The sequence below is a fragment of the Chionomys nivalis genome, chromosome 4 (genome assembly GCF_950005125.1).
Source record: "Chionomys nivalis chromosome 4, mChiNiv1.1, whole genome shotgun sequence".
Taxonomy (NCBI): domain Eukaryota; kingdom Metazoa; phylum Chordata; class Mammalia; order Rodentia; family Cricetidae; genus Chionomys; species Chionomys nivalis.
The window spans coordinates 13428911-13449297 of record NC_080089.1 but is presented as its reverse complement, the minus strand read 5'-3'; positions in this window follow the sequence as shown (position 1 = coordinate 13449297).

Sequence of the window (20387 nt, the reverse complement as noted above, 5' to 3'; positions counted from 1 at the left end):
CAACAACAACTCCACCTGGTTGATATTACGTCATGATACTGATAGCGCTACTACAAGACCTGTTTTGGGTACCACCTTCACAAGATGGTTCCAACTTGGTTAGCTGAAATGGTGCACATCTTATACAACATTCTGGCCAGACCTGCACAAAATACTCATAGACTATTTACAATTTTAAAAGACATTGATCTTGAAATTTAACCATCATTTTACTTTCACAGGTTCCCCTTTAAAGAACGTTGCCCCCATGACAGCTGGAAGTAATTCTAGAGGACCACGTCCCCTCTTCCAGTAAAGTTTGCCCTTGGGTTTAGGGACATCATTTAGGGGTTGATTATAACTAGTATACGGTTGAGGGTTGGGGGAGGAATTTTATAAGCTCAGGGATCATTTGAAAAAAAAAAGAGGGATAATGGGATGGTGGGGTAATAGATTGGTACTTGTTGATACTTGTGATTGTGAGTTATTGTTTTGAGACAAATATATTGGTCTTATATATTGATACAAAGTGAAATTATATTGACTATTGTATGCATGCATGTTTCTACCTCTGTTTAAAACATTTTTTATGTATTGACATATATTGTATTGATACATATATATTGTATATATTTACCATATTGCAGTGTGCCTTTCTACCTCTGATTAAGATACTTATATATTGTTTGTGTATTGATATATATTTACCATACCGCAATGTATATTTGTACATTGTTTATATTTGGAGGTCATTGTCCTCATTTGTTTCATAGTCGTTTATTGTCTTAGTCTTTAAGTTAGATAGGTATTGAGAATTATATAGATCAATAGTATTCTAAGTTTGTCATTTATAATTAGACTAATCAGGTTCTTTAGATACATAGTGATTATACTCAGTATAGATAGATAATCTTCAACCTCTTCAAAGAGCTGTAGAAAATGGCCTTTAATCTAACTCAGAGTTTTGTGGTAGTGAGACACAATTGCTCCTGGCAACACTGCTCTATTCCCGAGAGAATGTTGAGCACCAAAGACACTCCACCTGGAGCCTTTCTTCTTGGCTGAACTGGCCTTTGGGCAAAGAAATGCCCATACTTCAACCACTGACAGAGATACAGAGTATCCCATGAATGGAAAAAACAGGACTGTCATATCCTGCCAAGACAGGGTAAGATAGTTTTGAGAAGTTTCTTGCCTTTGAAAATGGTATGTCAGTTATGTTAGGACTTAGCCAAAGTTGGTTGCTTCAATGCTGCAAATGTGACCTTGGGTGATTGCCCAGGTAACTAGTTGTCTCTGTGATTTGTTGCATGTTTTGGAAGTTGTTTGATTGTACTTCCTGATTACTCAGGTAACATTATTTTCCTTCTCAGATCTTCGATGGGGTTGAAGACTATATAAATGTAGTTACTTTCCACTCATTACTTGGCCAAACTATTTATTATACAAGACCTAAGCTAGTTAGAATAGGATATTTGTATTTATTGTATATAATTTCGTAGTAGGTTTAGAACTCTTTTACTTAAACAAAGGGGGAGGTGTTGCGGGAGGTCCTTCCGCTCCTCCAGCCAATAGCCGCTGAGATAACAGCCCATTGGGGTGTGGTCTCTCTCCCTTTAAAAAAGTGGCTACTTCCCTCCTTGCTCTCTCTTACTTCTTGCTCCACTCCCGGTGACTAGACTCACTTCCTGATTGCGCAGAGGGCTGTTGTCTGGGGCGGTGATCTGTAAATTTTTCCCCCTTTAAATAAATAGCCATTCTATTAATCATAATTCCAAACTGGTGTGAGATTGTTTGTGACTTACGCCTTCGCCTTCAATCAGGGAAATTGGTCTGTAGTTTTCTTTTTTGTTGCCTTTATCTGCTTTTAGTATCAGGATAAAACTGGCTTTCAAGAATGAATTTCATAGTATTTTTCCTTTATATCTTGTGAAACAACTTGGTAAATGTTGGCATGAAATTTTCCTTAAAAGTCTGATAGAATTCTGCAGTGAATCTGTGATCCATGCTTTTATATGTGAGGAAACTTTTGATTATAACTTCAGTTTCATCATTTGTAATAGGTCTGTTTCAGCTTTTCATATCTTTTGGCTTTAATTTTGTTAAGTCTTGTACATTTAGGAATTTACCAATTTCTTCTAGGTTTTAAAGCTTTTTGGAGTTTCAGTGTTCAGAGTATTCTCTAGTGGTGTTCTAGATTTCTTTGGAGTCTGTTGTGTCATGAAGTTTTTTCTCTTGCCATGTCTATTTGGGTCCTAAATGCCTTATGTTCAGAGTTTATTTCATTCTCTAGGTTCAGAAAGTTTTCTACTATAATTTCATTAAATAGTCCATTTCTTTTGTCTTCACCTATGTTCCCCCCCCCCTTTTTTTAAATCAATGTGTTCTCAAGTTTGGTAATTTGAAAGTATTCCAAAATTCTTGCAAATATTGGTTTATAATTTTTTCTATGTAAGGTTGTTTTTATTATTGTCACTACCCACATTTCTGCTTTTTTTCAGTGTTTTAGTTCTCTTGATGATTTTTTCTCCATGTTTTGAAATTTCTCCTCCAGTTTACAATTTCATTCACTTTGGAGACTGCTTTGTGGAAGTCTTAGATTTATTCCCATGGCTTGTATATATGTTTTCTTTGGTTTTCTAATGGCCATTGATTTTCTTGAAAATATACAACTGTACATTCTTTCTCGGATATTTCATCCATGCCAGTAACTGTGGATCCTCCATGGGATAGATGGAGATGGGCTATGACTAGTATTAGTGTCATACTCCATGTTTTTCCTTGTCATATTTTACATGTCTGCTGGAATGTATTTTTCTTCTAGTTTTAACTTCCCTCCTTTATGACATTGGTTGTTCTGTTTTCTTTGAGTCTTCCAGAAATATATTTGCATGGTTTTCAGATATGAAAACTAATGAGTCTTGTTGTTGATTCCTGGGTGGGACCACTGAGATGATTTGGTCTTTGGTGGGATGACAACAGAACAGTTGACAGGAACACATGCTGAGCACCAGAGTGGTCGGATGGTCACAACCCTTGTCATTGTGAACTATATGACCTACCTGGAAGCTATAGTTGGAATCCTCTTCCTGCAGTGAACTCTGAGAACAGTGGAGCATGTGCCCTAGTTTGGGGAGGACTCCTAGGACTACTGAAATAATATCTTCAGTTTATTTGTGTAATTGGAATTTTCTTTGGGTCACCATCCAGCTCCCAAATAAAGACATGCAGACATATTATTATTAATGAATGCTCGGCCTTAGCTTAGGCATGTACCACTAGCTCTTTTAATTTAATTTAATTTAACCTTTTTCCTATTCCTCTATGTTTTGCCTCAGAGCTTTTTGCCTTTCTTTCATTCTGTATTTTTTACTTTCTTGCTTCCTCCATTCATGTCTGTCTAGCCCCTGGTGTCTCCTTGGCATCTCTTTTTCTTTCTCATTCTTTACTCAAATTCCTCCTCCTACGTACTCTCCTTGCCGTGAAGTCCCACCTTTATCTCCTCCCCTATTATTGGCTTTTCAACTTAATATTAGACCCATTTGTTGTCTGAGGCAGACAAGGTAAAACAACAACATATTTTTACATAATTAGACAAATATAATTCTTCTTTACCTAGTTAAAAATATTTCCCAACATAAACAAATGAAACACATCTTTACAAAGTTAAACAAATTAAACACATCTTTGTGTAGTTAAAAAACCATTCTGCCACATTGATGAGTTCTGTAAGTCAAAATTCAATTCTTCCACTGAATTATACACATTGGTCTTGTGGTAAACCTCAGGACTGTTGGAACCAAAACTCTGGTCCTGTACTGATATCTGCATGCTGATTCCACAACAAACCCAGGTCAGCAGAAACCCAGGAGCTGTGAATGGATCCCTTGAAGTTATAAGAATTGTGATCATTGTAAGGGTGGCACAGATGACGACTGTTATCAAAGTTGTATGTCTGCTCTCGGTTAGTAGATGATTTAAAGAGTCTCCAGTAGAACTTTCCACAGCAATAGAATTGACTCATCATGCACTGTGGTTATGTCCCAGCATCCACTCTGATATGATCACCACCAATCACACATGACTAATTAGCATGTGAATGTGATTATTTACTTTTAACATATCCATATGTTAAACATGCCTACCTTGTTTGTCAGTGACTAGCTAGAGCATGTTGAGATTAATTTATCAAAGTAAAATAAAAGGTAAATTACAGTCTCATACATAATGTCCCAATACCTGAAATGCAGTTTGAGAATCAATATTTGTTGATGATCTAAGATCTATATATGACAATTTGCCTACATTATCCACTTGCTAAGTATAGTTTTGGATCTCTGGAAACTTTGATTCAAGAACAAACCTGACTTATTTAAAAGAATCTCCCGGACTTTGTACATAGGACAATAACTCTCTGCCCACAGGAGATGAAAAGTGGCTGTAACTATAAGTGACTCATTCAGCCAGGTGATAGACAAGAGTAGTTTATTCTAGGACAGCGAAAGGATCAAACACTAAATTAAGTAAATGGTCTTAAAGTGTATGTCCATCTGTGTGCGTGCTCATGGGAGTATAGACGTGTACATCTGTGTGTGTGAAAGGTAGAAGTCTACACTGAGTTGATTGCCTTTCTCAATTACTCTATCATATTTTTTTTTTAAATAGAATCTTCCACTGAACCTGGATCTCACCAATTCAGAAAGACGAGATGATTGTCAAGAGTGAGCAGTCCTCTTTTTTTATGTTTATGGTCCTGGGGTTACTGCCATACTGCTATGCTTAGATTTGTACATGGGTTCTGGGGAGCTAAACTTAAGCCTGCATGCTTGTATGGTAAGCATTTTATTGTTAGTCATTTCCTTAGCCTCTCAAAATACCTTGTGAGTCAGTTCCTTTTCTACTGTTCTTACAGGCTTTCCGTATGGAGCTCTTGACATTTCTCTCCATGACTAGTTACCCAGCCATGCTGCCAAGGTTCATGTATTTTAGAGAGAAAGTGGGGATTTAGATGGAGATTAATGAGACTTGTGGCTGCCTAGGTCTGCTATAGGTAAGAAATAACTGAGTAGCACATTTCTGAATGTCTACTATGCATAAAATATTCTGGTTAATGCACAGTAGTGTACGAATGATATTCCTGGAAAAAATTCCAGTTTAGGTAGAAGATATGGTATAACAATATTTTATACTTACGCATTCAAGGCATTGTGCACATTTGTTGCAAATGTGTGAAATTATGACTAGAGTTCAGAAGAGGGACATGTTTGGGACTCTGGGTATGTCAGATAAGCTTCGTGTACTCATGTCTTATACACCAGGAGATATATCTTATGTAGTACTTAACTCTATAGATCAAAGTTGATGCCTTTTAAAATTGTTCATGAAGTAGCCGAGCTGAGAGATGAGTCATGTGTGAAGAACTTGTAAATAGTGACAAGACATGAAGGATTAGAACTCTAGGCCATATGAGTCTAAGAAGGAAAAGGCTCATGAGCATCATCAAGCACTGGAAAGAAGGGAACAGACAGGCTGACAGATGATGAACCATAGAGGGCTTTCAGGTGGTCTAGAGAAGTTGCTGCTGTCTGGTCATAGCAAGGTAAGGGATGAATGTATCAGGAGGGAGAATTGGTAATGATCACAAAAGTCAAGGCAAAAATAAAGGCAAAGTGTCACCTTATTGTAAGTTAATAGCTACAAATTAGCATCCCCAAAAGTTCACCCTAAGAAAATAATGTCATGCAATGAGAAAATGGCTTTTTATTATTTTCCATAAGCCCAGGAAGAGCAACACTGAAAGCCCGTGCTGGATCTGTAATCAGTTCTGTTCACCAGTGACTCTATTACTAGCAAGGGCTTGCAGAAAGGTGAGTTGACTGTTACCTCCAGTGTGGTCCTCACCAGTGGTGGAATATCCTGATTCCTTTATGTATTTGATGTTTGAATGCACATAAGGCTCTTGGGATAGTTCATGAGTTATAGTCATTAAATGTCTTGGTAGTAATGAAAACCATGTAAGAGATCAGCTTGAAAACGACTCAACACGCATTTCCTGTGAAGCAGGTAGGGAGGACTGAGCGTTTCTTACATTGACTGCTTAGATTGTTAGAGTTCTCAAAAAACAGAAGAGAAGAGATCTAATCTTGCTAGGAAGGTTAAAATACCACCAGGCTAATGAAGGTGTGAAAACATCACTTGTAGGAATAAAAATTGGGCTTAACTTCATGCTTTTTGTATCATTACCTACCAAAAATTCAAATCTCCTAAAGAACAGATACTCAAAATGAGATTATACATCCTGGGATTGTATCATGAATGCATATGCTTGTGGAAGATGAGAGGGGAGGTAGCAAGAGCAGGCTCTAAACTGCAATATAGATATGGGGGCTAAAACGGACAGGACAGAAGGGTGGCTGGGCACAGAAGCTCAGCTCTGAATCTTGGATAGCCTTAGAAGAAGCCTTCAAACCAGGTTTTATCCTGCACTGAGTAACAAAATTAATTTTGGCTCTGGTCTCTGCTGTGCAGAATGACTGGTGGTCAGCTGCCAGAGGAACTGTGCCATGGATTTAAAGTCCTAGTGGCTGGGATAGAGTCTGTCAGTCAACTAGGATCCTCAATGTAGATTCTTAGGGATAATTGAACATGTCATCATCACAGAAGACACAGATGCTTGCCATTTGGCTCAACATAAAGTTTCTCTACTCTGTACTATGAAATAAAGTCTTCCTAACTTAGAACTGGAGAGTGATGCTCTATTATGATTGGCTCAAATCCTTTTTACCCCAACTCTACCTGCCTCCAATTCTGGACTTCCTTCTGTGCTTCTTGTACTGATTGATATTGATAGTAGTTGATGGTAGGGACAGATTCATGTGTGTGTGTGTGTGTGTGGTGTCTGATACTCGAGAAATTAATTTATGAGTATGGTTGTTAGAGAAAGAGAGAGAGAGACAGAGAGACAGAGACAGAGAGACAGAGAGTGACAGAAAGAGAGAACACAAGAGAGAGAGAGAGAGAGTTTCAGTACATAGTATAAAATGAGCTAGAAAACAAACTCCTTCTCTGGGCCTCTAAAGTATAGAGATTAATGGCATCCACAACCACATTTATCTTAGAGACAGATTCTACACGCATATTTTCATATAAATAGATAATCTTTTAACACAAAGTTTTTCTGAAGTTGAATTAGGGTCTCTCTGTAGCCTACATAGAGTAAGGTCTAGTAGTGGAAGGACTGAGATATTATCACTCTGAAATGTTCACCTTTTAAGACCACACACACACACACATGTGCGCGCACACACAGCAAGAACTTCTGAAGCCACAGATAGCTGCCAAGAAATAACCACGACTGGAAATTTACACTTGTCATGCTTGGAACACCATGTTTGTTTGAGAATGAGATACAAGTCTCTGACTGCCTTTATTTTTGTTTTTTGTCCTGAGGGACTTAGTACTATAGCTACATATCTTTGACTTGGGAATGTCTGGCTGGCTGAGAGAAACTATTTCAGTTGTTGTGGCAGGTGTGTATGCTGAATAAATAAAGAAGCTGGGAATTGTGCACCTGTACCAAGAGAGTGGCACTGTGGATGGAGACCTGCCAGGGTGGAGGGTGATTGCACAGCACTTTTGGATCACTCTGACATCACTTGTGAGAGGAATGTGGCTCTCAGTCCACGTCCTTCTCTAAGTCACTCTGCCAGTTTCCTCCAGCTTTGTGTGGATTTGTATCTGAATCATATTTTTCCTAGTTATTATTTTGTGTGTGTGTGTGTTTGTTTGCGTGTGTGTGACTCATCCCAGAAGATAAAATTGAGAAAGACTGTGATAGAATAACACAGGGTTTGAGTAAAGGATCTTTCCATTGCAAGACTCAATCATTTATTAAGTTATCTCTAGTTACCATGGGACAGGCTGAAGATCACAGATTCAGAAAGAAAGAAAATGTGTCCCCACATTTGAAGTGCAATTATTCAGACTGTCAGCTGTCACCTACGTTAGCAACTGATAACTCCTAACTCAGGTAATGGATTCTGATTCATACAGAGTCCAAGATCAAATTACACCACATTTAAAAGTTTCCCATTTTTGTAGTTTTCATGAAAACTGACCAATTTTGTCTAGCAATATCATTTATTACGTACTGAATGTTCATCACATAAAGGTACGAGGGATTAATGTTAACATAGCTAAATCCAGATGTAGGTCAGGTGAGGCACAGAGGCAGGGAGTAAACCTTAGAGAATTTCATATTATAAAGGTAAAACAACATGTTTTAAACATTTTTTATTACATTTGAGAATTTCTCTCACATGCAAACACACATACAGAAATATATACACAGTATATCGTGGCTGCTGTCTCACTGCCATAGTCTATAGCAAATGCTAGCAGGATGCAGTATATGGAATTTAGTTTTCAAGATTTAATCACCATTACTTGGTAATGAAAAAGCATTGTGATTCTTACATTTTTCAGGACTTAAAGCTGTTTTAATTCTGTGCATCATTTCATATATTAGGTGAACCCTAGCATATTGTTTCTCACATTCTGTTTTTTCACAACTATTTTTTCCCACAGCTTTAACCTGTCAAAGATTGACACAGCTCTTATTCAGTGCCTTGATACTGAACAATATTAGATTAAAGTGACAAGTACAACCCTTATTTTGATGAAGGTTGCAGACTACTCAGATTTAAAAGAAAACATCAAGAAATTGTATTCAAGCATACTTCCCACTTTCTATTCTCTGAGGCTCAGTGTGGCTGGCTTTATGTTGAGGTCTTTGACCCATTTGGACTTGAGTTTTGTCCATGGTGATAGATATGGATCTATTTTCATTCTTCTACATGTTGATATCCAGTTATACCAGTACCATTTGTCAAAGATGGTTTCTTTTTTTCATTTGATGTTTTGCTTCTTTGTCAAAAATCAGGTGTTTGAAGGTGTGTGGATTGATATCCGGGTCTTCTGTTCGGTTCCATTGGTCCTCCTGTCTGTTCTTATGCCAATACCAGGCGGTTATCAGTTCTGTAGTTCTTCAGTAGAGTTTGAAGTCAGGAATTGTGATGCCTCTAGAAGTTCTTTAATTGTACAGGATTGTTTCGGCTATCCTGTTTTTTTTTTTTTTTTTTTTTTTGCCTTTTCAATTGAAGTTTAGTACAGACACTGAGAGAAACAATTAGTAAATGAGACCTCCTGAAACTGAGGAGCTTCTGTAAAGTAAAGGACACAGTCAACAATACAAAAGACAACCTACAGAATGGGAAAAGATCTTCACCAACCCTACATTACACAGAGGGCTGATCTCCAAAATATACAAAAACCTTAAGAAATTGGTCATTAGAAGAACAAATAATCCAATAAGAAAATGGAGTACAGACCTAAACAGATAACTCACAACAGAGAAATTTAAAATGGCTGAAAGACACTTAAGGAAATGCTCAACATCCTTAGCCATTAGAGAAATGCAAATCAAAGCAAATCTGAGATTCCATCTTATATCTGTAAGAATGGCCAAGATCAAAATCACTGATGACCACTTAAAGTTGAAAAGGTTGTGGGGTAAAGGGAACACTCCTGCATTGCTGGTGGGAGTGCAAACTGGTACAGCCCCTTTGGATATCAGTATGGTGATTTCTCAGAAAATAAGGAAAAAACCTCCCTCAAGACTCAGTAATACCATGTTTGGATATATATCCAAAGGATGCTCAAATGTATCATAAGGACATGTGTTCAACTATGTTCATAGTAGCATTGTTTGTCACACCTAGAACCTGGAAACAACCTAAATGCCCCTAGACTAAAAATGGATAAAGAAAATGTGGTACATTTACACAATGGAACATTACACAGCAGAAAAGAATAATGACATCTCGAGATTTGCAGGCAAATGAATGGAGCTAGAAAACATCATATTGAGTGAGGTCACTCAGACCCAGAAAGATAAATATCATATATACTCACTCATAAGTGGCTTTTAGACATAAAGCAAAGAAAACCAGCCTACATTTCACAACCCCAGAGAACCTAGACAACAATGAGGACCCTAAGAGAGATATGCATGAATCTAATCTACTTGGGAAGTAGAAAAAGACAAGCTCTCCTGAGTAAATTGGGAGTATGGGGACCATGGGAGAGTATTCAAGGTAAGGGGAAAGGCAGGGAGGGTAGCAGAGAAAAATGTAGAGCTCAATAAAATCAATAAAAAAAGAAACTGCACCATGCAATGTTAGGTGGAAGCAAATCAAGAGGAAGTAACAGCTGCAGTGTGATGGTGTGCTTTGGAAAGCATCATGCAAGAACAGACAGGGAACACACTGGACTAGAAGGGGGACACACTAAAGATCTAAATAGATCTCTGAGTGCTTGGAAATTGCAGTTCTTTGATCACCTTGTTAGGTTCTTGGTCTTTATCAAAGTTCTGCTTCTATTTTGAAACTCAATCTTTCAATTTTCTATTGTCCCTTTAACAATTTAAACATAACACACCCACCCTGGTAACAGTGGACTGATAGCATTCCCTTTACTGGTGCAGGCAGCATCCTGTGAAGACACACAATTTTCCCATAGTACCTTTGTTAAATTGTGCTTATTTTTAGTTTGTAGACGAGCATGTGGAAGTGGGCATCAAATCTCTCATCAAGCTCGGGTCATCAACGTTGGCAGCAAGTGCCTTTACCTGCTGAGCCATCTCCATAGCCGATATAATGTTTTAAAATTTACTAAGATTTTGTTTTTTCTTATTATGAGTATGTGGGTATGTTAGTGAGGCTTCATGAGTGTACGCTTTAAAGTCCATGCCCAAAACTAACATTTGGCAGACTTCTTTGATTACTGTCAACTTTATCCATCCCTGTTAACCCAGAGCTGCAGTATCTGGCTGGTCTCTCTGGCTAGCCTGGTTAGGGAATCCCTTGTCTCCTCTGAGCATTGGAAATGCAGGTGGACCCCATGCCCACCTAGTATTTATATTGACTCTGAGATCCAAACTCCAGTTCTCAGGATTTCAAGACAAATGCTTTAATCACTGAGGTATCTCCCCAGTGCCCAGTATTATCATTCTATGCTTGGAAATAAAATAATGGGAAAGTTTGTAGCAACGAGAGGACAGGGCACATCCATATCACCATGGCTTAGGAAGCAAATTCAAGTTATGTAAAACTGTTGTTGAGTTGTGATCAGAATTGTGTTTTTTTTTAATATTGAAAATAATGATTTCCGTCACTGTCTCCTTTCTTTTTAGTGATTTGCAAGGTGTTTATTTTAATATGGTTTTTGTGTAATTTAATAGCAAAACATTCTGTTTAACCTCCCGAAAATTCAGGTGAAGATTTCCAAACTACTCGAATAGAAACAATTGATCATAAGGTATTTATTGATTGACACTAACAAGAAATATATAAAAAATTTCAAGAATAATGAAAAAAAAATTATCCCCTCCAAAAGAAATTTCCACAAGAGATGGCTTAGTAGAGTTCTTGGGGCTCTGTTAGAGAAGCTGAGTGCAGTTCTCAGCATTTATGTCTGGTGACTGGCTTACGGCTACCTCTAACTCCAGCTTCAGGGAATCCAACACCCCTTTCTTGTAGGAGGAGGCTGCTTGTTCGTCCTAGCCACCAAGAACCAAAATAACCATACAGAAACTATATTATTTAAAACACTGCTTGGCCCATTAGCTCTAACTTCTTATTGGCTAATTCATACATCTTAATTTAACCCATTTCTAGTAATCTGTGCATCACCACATGGCTGTGGCTTATGGGCAAGATTCCAAGCAGTATCTGGTGGGACTACATGGCTTCTCTCTGACTCTGCCTTTCTTTCTTCCAGCATTCAGTTTAGTTTTCTCTGCCTAGCTCTGTTCCCCTACAGCTTGCTATAGGCCCAAAGCAGTTCCTTTATTAACCAATAATATTCACAACATACAGAGGGGAATCCCACATCATTTTTTGAATTCAGAGATCATGCACAATGAAATAAAATAAATTTAAAAATATTTAGGTAAATATTTTTATAATATGTTTACAGAAAATTTTTAAATGTAATTGTGAGTGCTTTTAGTTTGGCACAAACACCCTCAAAATTATAAAACCCCACATTATAACTATGATTTAAATAACTTCTATGTATGTATTCACCAAACATCCAAATAAAGTTGGGAGCAAAATTTTAAGACAATGCAATTGGCTAGAGAGGGAATATCACAGGAATGATTTTTTGGAAGCAAATTCTAGGGACCAGATTCTCCTTAGAAACCACACTCTACCTGCAAAGGATAGGCTGCCGCTTTCACTGCGGAGCACAGTCTAATCATTTATCAGACATTCTTAGTTCATTAGGTTATACTGATCCTTGGGCTATTTTTGGTGACACATATAGAGAGTGTAGAGATAAATTTATCCCTGTGCTGTATGTCTGATAAGCTGGTTGAAAAGATTCAATCAGCGATGTGACATGCTGTGATAGGCATAGACAGACCATTGATTTTCACTCACTGTGTATAAAACAGTCCAATTGCACAACCCTGCTGAGAATGCTTTAAATTGCCCGTTTAACAGATAGCACTCGGTATCCTGGGTCGAGCACCCACATCCCAAATAAACATTATTCATGAATTTAAGAGGATTTCAAAGTTGATGGATAAGGATAGAGGGGAGAAAGCTAATTAATTTTTAGTGTCTATTTCCTAGGTTTGTGCTCTAAAGAATAATAGGTTGGCTAGGCTTCTGGGCCACTGAACAGTTACATTGTATTTGGGAAAAGATCATCATATGGCCAGTCAGTAATGACTAAGGTTTTCTCATCTGTCTTTGTTCTTGCCTTTGCCCAATGTGACTTTGTAGTTCTTGAAATAGGAAGAAGGAAGAAGGAAATGCTCTTTTGAGATGTTGTCACCCTGACAAAGATGCTTATTCTATCAACATGAGACAGCATCTCATTTATTCCAGTTCTTGGACCAAGGATGAGGTCCCCAGTGCTGGGATTACAGATGTGCACCATCACAAGCAGTTCAAACTGTAGACAATACGCGATAGTCAACTTCAGAGTAAAGTTTGACCAATGACAATGACTCTAACCGAACAGTGGCAAGAGAAGGTTCTGGAGCGCAGCCTTGCAGCGTCTGAAACCCACTCCATTCCAGCAAACATGCCGGCTCCTGAGAGACATCTAGGCCTTATATGAACAACTGTGTAGTACCTACCTCACGTCATTGCTCACACAGGAGAGGGTGAGGTGATCCATACACGTTATAAATAATAGACCCAGTGTTGAGCGTGGTGGTGGGCGGCCATACCCATGATGTTTTAATAGAGTATGAAATGTCTATATTATCTTTTGTTTACTTTTGGGACCACAAATATTTTCAAATTTATTTCTAAATTTAAATTCTAAAATGTTATGGTGTTTGTGGAGTATATATGTCAAAGTATTCAGTAAGAAAGTGATTAACTGATAAAAAAAACTTTCACAGGGTACATAAAAGGATAAACTTCTGAACTTAGCGTGAGTGTCCAACAAAATCCCTGTACTGTGTATAATCTGGATGGTGTGTTACTAAAAATCCTGTAGAGAACTTGGGCTTAGCACTAAGATTATGAGGGACAGATTTGTCATAGTGGGATAGTATTTTTTCTAAAAGTTGCTTTTATTATATTTAATTGTGTGTGTTTGTGTGTGTGTGTGTGTGCACATGCACGTGTGTACACTAATGGATGTAGGTCTCCATGGGTTTAGAGACAGCATATCCTTGGAGCTGTAGCTACAGACAGTTGTCATGTGGATGCTGGGAATGGCACTCAGGTCCCCTGCTAGAACAACACATGTTCTTAACTGCTGAGCCATCGCTCCAGCTGAGATATTTCCTCCACATATTCTTAGCTTTCCACCACAGACACTGTAAGAAATTTAGAACTGTGTCTTCTGAATTAACTTCTTTATATTTACGATTTGATGATCATTTAAAAATGATTAATGTTTGACGACAAACATATCTATTTAGTTAAATTACAACAATTTAGTTAAATTATAACAATAGCCTTGTAATAGTATGCATTACTCTTAAGAGTTTGTTACAGCTTTTTAATATTTTCACTATAAAAACTGTTTCTTTTTAGTTAGCTATCACTTCAACACTGCGTGTAGCCTGTTTTCCTGCTTAATGAATCGGGAGACATGGGCTCCCTCAGCATTACTGGACAATGATAAATGGAAGCAGAGAAGCGGAGAAGAACACAGACCTCTACATTTAGGTATCTAACATTAACATGAAGTTATAGCGATAAAAGGACTCGTGCCACTTTAAATGCATCTGCACATTTATTCATGTGAAAAATTTGGTAATGGACTTTGTTTCTGCTAATAAAATATGAATGTGCCCTGACATTGAAAAACGAAGTGAGATTAAATGACTGTTGTGTCTGGGGTACCATCACTCCAGACACTAGAGCTGAGCTCGGAAGATGCCATGGAGATAAGCCCACACAGAGAGTCAAGGCTTCTTTCTCTGATTTCAGAGTCATTTTCATCTCTGAAAACCGTCGCTTGATACAGTAGAGCCTGAACTAATGGGGCACCTTAGATTTCCTATAATTAGACAGATCAGACGAGTGCAGAACTCACGGCCAGCTGTTTGCAGGAATGTTTTCCTTTGTGAGTCCAGGGAAATAACCAGCAACCTCTTCAAGGATGTACTAGAAATTCTTTCTCTTAGAAACCCTCTTTCTGTGGTGTCCAGCAGGGACCCTGCCTCCTTCCTAAGGCTCCCACCTTCAATTTTGTTTATTTTGTTTTAGTTATTTATTACTGCTAAGGAGGCAGGAGAGACTAGCTCTGCCAGGTAAATGTAAAGCTATTTTCTTTCATTAACAATTATGTGTGCGTTGATAGAGAGAGAGAGCCCAGGCTGCCTGTTGTGCAGGAGCAGGGAGCTTCTCCACAGAGGTAGGCTGCAGGATAAATCGACCCTACCATGAATTCTACACAGGATGCCTTTTAGTTGGAGTATGTACCCTCCCTCCATCCTCTTGTTATTAATAGTTAATATGATTCATGAATTAAAGAGAACGTTTCTTGAAATTTTTACTTATTAATGCATTCACTTGATACTTTTAAAATGATCAAATATACTTATGCTAATTTATTCTACGTCTCTAAGATGTTATCCTGTGCTATATGAGACCTGGTAGTCTGGACTGTGGCTTCCAGCTTAGGGATCAGTTTCCTGCCACTTAATATGATATGCTTGGTTATGTATGGTATACCCACACTCACTTCAGAACATAGCAAACCCTCAGTGATTGCTTATTGGGTGCCTACCCTATAGTATAGCAGAAAGTTATACAGAAAGGTCAGCAGTCAAGAAAAAAAAGAATAAGGCTCAATCAACCAGGGTGATGTTTGTCAAGACGATCAGCCCCTGATAACACATCACCAGATAACAAAAGTATGAGATAATTAATATACAATCATTCAAAACAGCACAGTCATTGCTGTCAACCCATGATGGGTCTTCGTCCAAGTGCAAACCACTCCCATTTGAATGTATTGTAGATGGAGGACATAATCGCCCTTCCATTTTTGTCATGTCCTTGAGTCTGATACCACAGTTGTCTCTGAGACTTGGTGGCTTATTCTCAGGCTGTTGGCTTTGTTTGCTCCTCTAAGCCCAAATGAAACAGAAATAACAGCAAAATTCATAGTAAAAGGAATGGATCTAGAAAACTGTGACTAGCCCAACAGAGCAGTAGTAATGTACAAGTGTGGAGTAAGTGCCCCTGAATAGGGCTTTCTCCAGTTATCTCTCTTAGGTGCTCTGGAAGGAAGGCACTGCTAGAATATTTAGAATACTAATTTATTCCATTGGTAAAACCTACTATGTATATGCTTTTAGTTTGAAATGATCTAATTATAATCTTCTCAGATAGGTTACCTGAGGAATCCATCTTCTTATATATTAAAAATAATGTGGAATGTTGAATTGCTTGCATCTCTGTGTTTATCAATTGATCAAAAGAACTGGGTAAGCAGTAGTTAGTTTTCCAGGTATTGGAGCTCCAACCAGTGTGAGCCTATTCTACCTTGTCTGAATGTCAGAGAATTTTAGCTTGCTCAAAGTTGCTAACTACAACTGTGGCTACACACTCTGACCTAGGGTGTGGTTACTTGGTGATTTGGACATTAAGATGGCCCATAAAAGTGTATCCTCTCGACCCTGACCAAAGGTCAGAGAATTCAAGCATACTTCTGCTCCTTCTTTTGAAATAGGAGACTTGACCTAGGGAACTGCCTGCCTTTGGTCTAGAGTGGGTTCACTGCCAAAACAACAGAATGCTTTCCTCATGAATTAATGACTTGATGTCTCTGTTGAAGCAAGTAACTGTTCTGGTTGTCCTTTGTATCATGTTAAAGCAGTCTTTTGCGTTCTTCCCCCTTTTGTATTAGGATTTAAAAGTGTATAGAAAATTAAACAAGGGTGAACTCAGGAAATCAGAACTCAGAACTCAGTATACAAGAGTTGCCCTCCTGGTACTATCCTATCTCTGTTCATCCTACCTAACTTTTCTAATTCTCGTCTCCTCACCCTAAAATATATAAACTTGCCGTGCCTAAGACCCCAGTCACAGTCTCCTCAAAAGGGTGGTCTGAAGCACATGGTAGCCCAGCAGGCGGCCTATGACACATGGCAGCCCAATGTGGCACAGCTCATGATAAACCAGAGGCCATTTATGTTTTAGATGGGAAAGCAATGTGTCTGTTTACAAAGATTTCTTAAATTTTACTTTCTGCTCATGTCTTTCTGTTTGTGTGAAAATATGCCATGTGGGTGCAAATACCCTTGGCGGCCAGAAGAGGGTAGTGAATCTTCAGGATTACAGGGCTTGCTGGAAATCTCTTTCAGGTCCTTTGGAAGAAGAGGAAGCCCTCTTAACTGCGGAGTCATCTCTCCTGCCCCTGGTCTGTTTTTAATGTCTATGCCTGCAGATTCACATCCAGTGAATACTAGGGTAACAAACTCATAAAGAATCTTAGCTTTGACTACATTTATCCTTATATTAAAAAAGAGACTGAAAATCCATAAAGGAAATGTGGAATGCTGGAGTTAAATAATGCAGAAGGGAAAATTTGAACATATGGGCTTTGATTTTTGCCTTTTAATGGGATTAATATCAAATTTCACCCTTATTTTATTTTGGTGTTTTTAAATTCCCCGAACCCCCCCACTTTTTCATTTTGTTTTCCCATTTTGTTTTATTTCTGCTGTTGAGGTTCACATTTAGGGCCCAGAGTCCAGGCTTTTTCAGCTTCAAGTAACTCTTACCGGCTTCATTTCCGCATTTTGGTTAAGGTAGGGAATATAGCTGCTCTTGCCCTGTAGCTGTCCTTTTAATTGCTTTTCATGGAAACAATGCTTTAACTGTTGTGTCTAAACAGATAGTGAAGTACAACATACAACGAACCCGTGTGTCACTGATGATCATGGATGAGGTCACCCTGTAATACCGGGCATTGTTTTTATTTTATTTTACTTCAGTGCAAGGTGTTTGAAGAACTGGGAATAGAGTGTGGGAAACAGCTCTGTGGGTGTTTGAAAACTAGAAATAATTTTGAGTAGGAGGCTATAAACTTCAGGAAGCTACTCTTAACTGTAAGTGGAAGAAAAGAAGGATGCTGCCTCCTCTACAGGTGCAAGTGTCTGAGAGGCTCCCACCCTAAGAGCCGCCACCATCTAAGGCTCTGAGATGGTCAACCAAAGGCAGAGCTGCAGAGACTGGGTCCATGGACGGGACTGATGCAGATGTTTGAGAGGCTACCTGACTGGTGTTGACAGTTAAGGTGACTCTTCTCATACTGGAGAGGATGAAGATATACCCTGTGCTTGTCCTGGATGCTGAAAGATGGTGCTGCTTTAGTGATCAAACTCTGCTGAAGATGTGAGAGGAACACCCAGCATGGAGTGGGTTTCTTCTCTCTGCTTTTTTTCTAAAACCTTCCTGACCCTCTTGGCAGGACCTGATGTGAAGCCATCTGGTGAGTGCATCTGGAGTCACTGGCCTCTGGACAGTAGACCAGGTTAGAAAGAGTGCAATGTGGGAATGGCTCACACCTGACATTCACCGCACTTCAGGGTACAGTGTCAGCACAGTTTGTACTAGTGTTGCAGTGCACACAAAACAAATTGTTCCAACCACAGGTGTGTGATGTCTGTGCAGATCCTGACCTGTGTTCAGTGCCCAGGACACTGTGGAAGGACAGAATTTTCTCTCTACAGTTATACCATGGCAAGTGCTTGCAAACACACACACACACAGAGGCACCCACCCTAAAACCTGATAAAAGTTAAAAGCAAATGCTTTGTCAGTATTTCCCCAACAGGCACCATCAATATCTGAGTGATACTAAATTTTCTTTGTGTACAGTCAAGTTTTCATGAAACATTCTGAAGTCAACTGAAGGTCAATTTGTTAAGGCAATTGGTGTCAACAATTTTTAAATTCTTTTATAAGAGTGAAAAAAAGAAAGAAGGAAGAAAGGAAAGTAGTGACTCTAATCAAGTGCACACTAAACAAAAAAGAAAGTATTCCTATACTGCTCAGCTCTTCAGGGTATAACTGGCCATAATCCCCTTGGCCTCTGTTTCACTCCCTCTGCCTTCAGCACTCATGGCAAAGGAAGCTGAATTCAGAGTTCTTTCTCTGGTTGGGTGACATGAAGCTGTCATGTTAGGTTCCTGGTCCCTTGCAGCCCTGCATCTAGGAAGATGTTCCAGTACTGCACTAACTTTCCCCTTCTGATTCTGAGCCCTTAGATTACCATGTCTGTTATAGTCAGTCTTTCTCCTCCTTTTGTGCTTTGAGGTGAGCATCATGCATTCTCCAGGTGACTGTATTTTCAGAGAATGACTGCACTTTCCTGGAGCTGAAAATTTGGAACACTCTTTGTGTTCACTTCTTCCTGTTTGCTCTGTCCACCCAGCATGGCTGTTCTGCAGTAGACCATAACGATTATCTGGGAGATGTTGATGTCATAAAACCCCTTTCAGATTGCATAGCTTGATCTCTGGATTACACTGGAGAAAAATGAGATGTATCTCTGATACAAGGCGGGCTGAGGTCCCTTCAGCTTGAGAAGTTTAGTTTATTGCTGACTGCAGATCCCTAATTTCCATGGAGAACATTTGCTTAAAACACTTTTTTTTGCTCCTTTGGGTATAAGTCTGAGGCTTCAGAAGAATATCCTCATCAAGAAACCCTCCTTTAACCCTTAAGGAAATCAAGAACCATAATTTCTTTCTCTGCAGGAGGGTAGGAGCCCAACTCTGGTACACACCAGTTAGCACACACAATTGAACCACAGGCTCACTACCCCAGGAGACTTCATGCCTATTGTGGCAGTCAGGTGTAGCCTCCCTCTGGATTCTCAGGCTTGCTTTCTGTAGATACTTTACCAAGCAAACACATGATAATTTAAATAATCATTGCATCATTACAGAAACACATTTCCCTTATGTCTTTAATTACACTAATGAGGGGGTTCTTCATTAAATTAAAACTCAAGAAAATGAGGTGCCTAATCTGAGAATTCCAGTCATGATGATACACTTATCAGCCAGATACTAGGGAGGCAAAGAGATGCTGGGCTCTGACAGAGGGCCTTTAGCTGCCAGGTATCAGAAGACTGGAAGAACAGAGGATTAATCTAATTACACTAGGTACATAGAAACAAAACGTTGCCTCGCTACAGTGCCTGGGTAGGGCAGTGGGGACAGTGCTGCTGAAATCAGACACATGAACACAGGGCTAAAACTTAATGAGCAGGGTGTCTGAGGAAGTGATTCTTTTTTCTTGTGTCCGATCTTCTCCCCCCTGTTAAGGCTGGGCAGAAATGGACTCAGGTGGAAGACTTGTCTGGGAAACGCCACATGTAAAGTCTACATTCTTCTTCCTTCTTTAGATTATAGAAATGAGATTGACACACAATAGGTAAATAGGTAAATAATCCATACAGGCACTGTGATTCTTAGACCCTAGTTTCTTTATACCATATATGTCGTAATCCTTTATTGGTCAACTCATTGGCATGGACCTTTCCCTGGTCCCTCTGGCTTCTATTGAGTACCCCACCTTTTTGCTTTCAAAAACTGTGCTGAAAACTCTGCTATGAGCACATTATGATTGATTTAGAATATTTTCTTTGTTCTCTTGAATATTTTATCTTCTTAAGGGACATGTCTTTGCATGTTTATCTTTTTTATTCTCTGTGCTAAGTGAATCAGTGTTTTTTCTGATTCTCAATCGAATGGAAGTTTAAACTTCTTCTGACTTTATGATACTTGTGTGGCTGGTTTCATAAAGAACTTTTGAGATCATTTTCCATGCTTTTGTGGTTATAGACCTTAGGAT